The sequence below is a fragment of the Impatiens glandulifera genome, chromosome 6, assembly GCF_907164915.1.
Source record: "Impatiens glandulifera chromosome 6, dImpGla2.1, whole genome shotgun sequence".
NCBI lineage: Eukaryota > Viridiplantae > Streptophyta > Magnoliopsida > Ericales > Balsaminaceae > Impatiens > Impatiens glandulifera.
In genome coordinates, this window is record NC_061867.1 from 31,309,664 (window position 1) to 31,317,569 (window position 7,906).

The following is a 7,906-nucleotide window of genomic DNA, read 5'->3' on the forward strand; positions in this document are numbered from 1 at the left end:
GTTCGAAAGCTTCCTTTTCTGATTTGACCCAAAAGTGATAAGGGCGAGCAATTCCTTCATCTGCTTCGTTCAGATGAATTAGTAGTTGCTAAAACATGGCCTTTATTTCCTGTTCAGAAACCGAAGGAGATGATTCCGGTAAAATTTCGGGTTGTTCTTGTCCCTGAGCAGTAGGACCGGTTGACCCATTCTGAGATCCGTTTCCTCCTTGGACCGGAGGATCATCCTTAGTCAATTCTTGTGTTTCTTTATTACCCGGATTTGAACTTTTCGGTTTAATAGATTTGTTGACTGGCCCTTCTTGAGCCGGTTTTGGGTTAGATCCGGTTGGGATAGAATCTCCCACAGCCGGACCGGATGAATGTATTTCTTCAATTATCTCCCTCTCGCACTAGAGGGACTTATGTTTCAGCATTGGCCGTTTCTTCGGCCGGATTGATTTTGGTTTGATCAGTTGCACCATCCTGATCAGTTTTCTCAGGAACGCTTGTCACCTCGTATTCATTAGCACGAGTGACATCTTGTACCACTTTCTCTATAGTATTCCTAACAAATTTAGAGTGAACAGAGTGAATACTAACCTCTTCAGACGGAGGAGGGGATGAGAAGATAGGAACCAAAATATCAACCCTTAAGGGAATGGGTTGAATTAGAGGATCGGATAGCCGAGGGGATTGCTCGGATGATGTTCTCTCAGAATCATTTGACTTGCTAGCCGTTTTCTTCGCAACAAGCTTTTTGGTTCTCTTCGCCACAGATTTGATTCTCCTTGTCTTCTCTCGGGCTTCGGTTTGTTTGGCCTTACCCTTCGGTTCGGCTTCTTTAGGACCTGCGCCTTCCGGTGCAGCCGGTTCGGCCTCCTTAGAACCCCTGGTCCTTGGAACTCTTTCCTTGGCCGGTTTAATGATCCGGGTCTATACACTCTTAGCATTCATAATTTTGGAGTTAGAGAGAGGTGTACCTTGACTGATTTTGATCTTTAGGTGTTGAAGTATTTTCCCGATCGGTATGGCGTAATCTTGAACCCGATCCTTTGTCTTGGCAACCACTTCGCATAGTTGCTCGAATAATACACAGTCCTAATCAATATTGTCACCACGGACTATGCCCATCATCATCTCGAGTTTAGCCGGGTCATGTTGTCAAAGTTTCCTCCTTTTCCTTGTAGAGATTTGGAGACGATATCTAGGAGCCATCGGAACTCCGGCTTCAATTTCTTCTTCTGGCTGGTGTGATTCACCAGGTCACCCGCATCATTTGAAAGTGCTTGCCGAACTGCCGCAGAGTCGGCTTCTGATAAATCGGTCCGGAAATCCCTTCCGATATTTGGTAAGCCGAGAGCTTCAACAAATAGCTCCTCGTTGATCTCAAAAGTGGTGTCGCACACGGTGGCAGTGTTGGTTCTCTTCGTCAAACTCGCCTGCCTGAAGAACTCTAGGACTTCATTCTGATGAAGAACAAACGGACCATATAGGAACGTCTCCAGCCCAGATTCCCTCAAAGATCCGATCAAGGCCTTATACTCACTGGTTCCATTTTCGTCGATGTCTTTGAAGTCAACCTGCAAGATGTAAGTGAAGAGTGCGTTATCTCGTCCCATGGTGATTGATGACGATATTGAAGATGATCGTGAGAGATAAAAACGTAGAACTACTTTGGAATTTCTAGAGAGAGAGAGCGTGGATGAATAATGATTCAACTTCCAATTTATATAGATGGCGGTTTCTTGACGGTTAAGAAACTTAACCGTCACTTGGTTCTTGGTTTTGGTGCCAAAATTTCCCTCCAAAAGTTACTGCAGTAACTTTTGGCGGTAAATAAGAGTGGTAAATTTGAGCGGTAATTTGGGGGCTATAAAACTCTTGGCGGTTATTTTTGAAGTTTGGCCGAATTTTTAGGCTGAGATTTATTGTTTAGCCGAAGCTTTGGTTAACCGAAAGTTTTTTATGTTTAACCGGAATTTTATGTTGAGCCGGAAGATTATGGTGAGCCGGAAGCTTTTGTGTTAAGCCGGAAGATTAGAAAGAGTAAAATATTATATATTAAGCCGAAAATGATGATAAAATAAATGGTCACCCGGTCGTACAAAAAAATGACCGTTATGACCGAAATGAATCGAAAGAAAGGAAATTTTATCATTTGCGAAGATTCATCTCATTCATCTTAAAGTCCCAATCCTCCACGGTGTAGCCGATCCGACTTTCAATTCTTGCAATCCAGCTGTCCATCATATCACTAGTCAACGTGTTTGTCGGTCCTACCGGGATTCCGGGTCCGAGATTTGGAATGATGGAACGGATGAACCGGATGATTTGAGGAGCAAATCCGATTTTTCTCTTGCGAGCCGTGATATGTCCCTTTAGGTTGTTGAAAATGAGAGTGGCCCAGTTTATGGGTGAGAGACCTATTATGGCGATCATGATATCACTCACTTACCGAGAGTAATTTTGATTCGCCATTCGGCCTAGAATTGATCGCTGGATCAAGTCCTGGAGGATCTGGAAGTGGGGAGCTAGGTGATCTTTCATACCGTAGCATCCAACCTTGTTTATTCTACCGGAGAAAATGTGCCCATAACGCTCATTTCCTTCAACCGGAGGGGAGGGAAAATCATAGAACCCTTCGGTTGGAAGGTTGAACAATTCTTTGAACGACTCCTCAGTGAGTCGGTAGAACTCGCAATCTATGTAAGTGGTGATTCTACCATCATCCCTTACTTGAGCATTGTTGAAGAATTCGTGCACCTCCTCTTCGAGGATGGTGTCCGATCCTTCAAGGAATGTTTGAAGACCGGATTAGACCAGAGGTTCGATTATGACATTGCCGACTTTATTCTCAGAAGAGGCTTCAAAATCGACGATGATGGAGTTTCGAAGTTCAATATTCATTTTGAAAGAAAAATGAGGAGTTGAAATATGGAGATGAAGATTCAAAGTATAGAGAAAGAAAGATGCTTTCGAAATGTGATTTGTTTGGAGAGGAATGATGTCTTTATATAGTGCAGATGGTTAGAAAACATTTAATGAGAATATTTTAAAAAATATGACCGTTTATGTATTGTCAATAAATACTTGATGTATTATCAAGAGAATAACCTGTTTGGAAAAGGTAAGATGTAGGTTTTCTATTGTATCCGGACTAGGCACGCCTTTTGGAAAACGAATAAGTTTGTTCCCAAAAATGATTTTGAGATTATTCGGTGTAGAATATTTTTCAGAACATTAATGTTTTTATTGACTCAAGATTTGGCTAAAAGAAGAAAGAAATGGTTTTCATTAAAAGATGTACCGAACTGGTAGTACAACAAAATTACCGATTCGGTAGAGTGAGAAAAGGAGATGTCATAGTTTGGTTAAAGACAAAACAAGAGAAGATTAATGGTTGGATGACACAACGGTTGAAGTCTTCTTAGCCGTTGCCTTGTCCCATCTGTCGATCATCTCTTGAACTCTCTCCTTGGTTAGAACATGTTTTGAATGGAGAGTGACACATGGGCCGGAATGGATGTCGAGATTGGCACAAAAACTGCTCAGCTGGGGAGCATAGCTGGTTTTATTGATGGTGATCATCCTTTTCAGATTGTTGAAGATAATCCAAGACCAGTTTATCGGGGTGCCAACTGTGATGACAATCACCATTTCAAAGACTTGCTAGGTGTAGTAGTAGCTGTTTTCCCTACCTAGAACTGATTTTCCCAGAATCTCGCTGAGAATCTGGTACTTGTGAGAAAGGTGACTCTTAGAATCCCAGGTTTTAACAGAAATGTTAGAACTTGAGAACAAGTGACACATTTCTTCAATGGTCACTAGAGAGTATGTAAGATCGGTTACCCCTTCAGTTGGTAAAGTGCAGTATTTAGCGAAATCCGTCTCGCTGAATAGGAAAGTTTGGTTGTAGACTTGCGCCAGGATGATGTCCCGGTGCACTTCCTTAGCGGTCTCAAAGAATTCATCAACTACTTGATAGTCGATGATGAAACGATTTTCTAAGAATTTTCTTAGCCCGGTTCTTTCAAGGGAAAGAAACAACTCCTTGATGCCATAATCTTCATATTGATAGATCAAGTTGAAGTCGACTAAAAGAATCTTCTTAGAGAGAGAAGTAGTGTTCATGTTCTTTAGATAATCTTTGTTTAAGTGTTTTTGTCGATAATGTTCTTGTGAAATGGTGTAATGTTTGAGATATGAAAGGTTGTTTAAATAGCCAAGGGATCGGCTAGGTTAGGGATGTGGGCGTGCTTAATGATGTAATCAAGTAATTAGTATGAGGTTAACTTGTTTAGATGTACAATGTTTAGTTCCAATGCAGTGGTAATGATGGCTAAAGATTTTCGTGATTAAAAATAAATATATGGAAGAAGTGTTAGTCTTCCTCTCTTGATGATGGACACGTATCGTCATCTCGATTGAGGTAGACTGTTTTATGATTTATAGGTTCCATTTTCAAGGTATGCATGAAAACGCGGTCATTCGTCCCAAGTTTTCCGGACAAATTCAGTTTACCGAGATCATGATGCATTTTATTGATTAGTTTTCCATAACTAGTTTATCGAGATAGCTTGTTCCGGTGTGAAGAAGTGTCGACATTTGTTCATCTTTAAAATAGACTATCTGTTTTACCAAGTCATTTGAACCGCTCAATATAGATACATGTGATTTGGTAGTATGAATTTGTCAATCTTGACCGGAGATATCTTCCTAGTTAGCATCTTTGAGTGTTTAATTTCCTATTAAGGTACGACTTGAGAAGCGAGAGCTTCTCCCTGAGCTCATACCCCGATTTTTCATGATGATGTATGTTTGAAAGATGCATTGATGTTTTATGGCATAAGTTGTTTACTATCAGTAAGTCCTAAGATATTTCTGAAGTAAGAGAACTTAGCTTTCTGTAGTGGTTTAGTGAAGATATCAGCCACTTGTTGTTCGTTTGAGACATACTCCAACCGGATGTGTTTTTGCTGCACATGCTCCCGGATGAAATGATGTCTTATGTCAATGTGCTTAGTTCTTGAGTGCAACACCGAATTTTATGTGATTGCTATTGCGCTTGTGTTGTCTAAGAAGATTGGAGATTCTTCGGCAGTGACACCGAAATCCCTGAGTTTCTGTTGGATCCAAAGAAGTTGTGCATAGAAGCTTCCGGCTACTAGGTACTCTGCCTCTGCCGTTGAAGTTGCAACTGAAGTTTGCTTTTTGCTGTTCCATGAGACCAGCCGGTCTCCTAGAAACTGACACGTCCCACTTGTACTCTTTCGATCGATTTTGCAGCTTGTATAGTCTGCATCAGAGTAACTTATTAGATTAAAACTAGAGTCTTTTGGGTACCATAATCCCACATCTTGAGTTCCCTTCACATATTTTAGAATCCTTTTAACCGCGGTATAATGTGATTGCTTAGGATTGGCTTAAAATCTCCCACATACTCCAACCGCGAACAGGACGTCCGGTCGGCTGGCTGTTAGGTAAAATAGTGAACCGATAATTCCTCGATATGCTGTTATGTCTACTACTTGACCGTTCTCGTCTTTATCTAACTTCACAGATGAGCTCATCGGAGTAGCCGCCTCGGCACATGTGTCCATTCCGAATTTCTTCAACAGTTCACTGTGTATTTTGGCTGGCTTATGAAAGTTCCAGTTTCAATCTGCTTGACCTGAAGACCTAAGAAGAAACTCAATTCTCCCATCATACTCATTTGAAATTTATCAGTCATTATTTTTGAGAATTTATCACATAATTTTGGATCGGTTGAATCGAAAATAATATCATCAACATATATTTGAACAAGTAATATGTGTTCCTTTTTCTCAAATTTGAAAAGGGTTATATCAACCGAATCTATCGTAAACTTGTGATCAAATAAGAATGCGGTTAATGTGTCGTACCCGGCTCTTGGAGCCTGTTTTAAACCATAAAGGGTTTTGTTTAGCCGGTAATCATAATTCATTTATTCTGAACTTTTGAAACCTAGAGGTTGTTCAACATACACCTCTTCATTTTTTTTACCATTTAGAAAAGCACTCTTAACATCCATTTGAAAAACTTTGAAATTTTTGAAACCCGCAAATGCCAAAAGTATTCTAATGGCCTCAAGTATAGGCACAGGAGCAAATGATTCTTCAAATTCAATGCCTTCTTCCTGTTTGTAACCTTGAGCCACTAGTCGGGCTTTGTTCCTCGTAAATAAATCGTCTTCATTGAGTTTATTTCTGAATACCCATCTTGTTCCTATGACCGATTTATGTTTCGGTCTTGGAACTATGTACCAGACTTTATTTCTCTCAAACTCATTTAGTTCCTCTTGCATTGCTAAAATCCAATCGGGATCTAGCAAAGCTTCGTCCACCTTTTTCGGCTCAATTTGTGATATGAAAGCTGAGTTTTCATATTGTTCCAAATTTTGTCGCCTAGTTCGGACGAGTGATGAGATGTTACATATTACTAGTTCAAGAAGATAATTTTTATTCCTTCTGAGGTTTATTTTGGATGTGTCTTCCAAGCATTCGGTTGACTGATCAAGGTTAGACGGATCGGTAGGCTAAACAGAGTCAAACCGACCGATTTCTTCAGCTAAAACTGAAGCGTCAACTTTCTGCGGTAAAGCAGCTTGATCAGGCTGAGGTTCAGTATGAACCGCTTGATCATTGACAAACCGTCTATAGACCGGAACCTCATCTTCATCATTAGAATAGATATTGAAATTTTCCATTCTGTTGTGAAGGTCGAAGGGTAATGTAGTGTTTCGTTCAACCGATTCATAAAAAACGACATGAGATGTTTCTTCAACCGTTAAAGTTCTAGTGTTGTAATCTCTATATGCTTTACTTACGGCTGAATATCCCAATATTATTCCTTCATCAGATTTAGCATCAAATGCAGTCAAATAACTTTTGTCGTTGATGTGAACATAACACTTACAACCAAAGATCCTAAGATACCGGATATTGGGAACTTTGTCATGGTATATTTCAAAAGGAGTTTTAGTAAAACGTTTAGTAATTAAAGACCGGTTTTGAGTGTAACAAGTAGTATTGATAGCTTTGGCCCAAAATTTTTGAGCAACACTCGAATCGGCTATCATGGACCTTGCGGCTTCCTTGAGAGTTCGGTTTCTTCTCTCAACCAGGCCATTATGTTGAGGTGTTCTAGTACTAGACAACTCGTGCCTAATACCAGAATCATCAAGAAAAGTATTTAAAATGCTATTTATAAATATGGTTCCTCTATCACTTCTGATTCGGTTAATTCGAATAGATTTCTCATTTTGTATCCTTAAAAGTAACTTTATCAGGTTCGGCGTAGCTTGATTTTTAGATTCAAAAAATGTTACCCAAGTAAATCTAGAATAATCATCAACAACTACCATGGTGTAATGCATGTCTCCTAGACTTGTTACTCTAACCGGACCAAATAAATCCATATGCAATAATTCTAAGCATCGTTCGGATTGAAAGTTTCCTTTGCTTTTGAAAGATGATTTTATTTGTTTTCCCATTTGACATGTAGCACATATTTTATCTTTGGAAAATTTGATGTTGGGAAAACCATGAACCAATTCTTTAGAACATATAAAGTTTAAGGTTTTGAAGTTTAGATGGTTTAGCCGTTTGTGCCAGAGCCAGTTCGGATCATTCCTAGATATCATGCAAACAAGATTTTCAATTTTAGTTTTCCAATCAACTTTGTAAATGTTTCCCATCCGGTTTCCGGTAAGTAGTGTATCACCTAATGATTTTTAACAATACATGCATGTTTATGAAATTCAACCGTGTACCATATATCACACATTTGACTTATACTTACAAGTTAAAATGCAAGTTTTCAACTAAAAGTACATTATTTATAGACAGGTTACCATGGACAATCTTACCCTTGCCCACGGTTCTACCTTTTGAGTTGTCACCAAA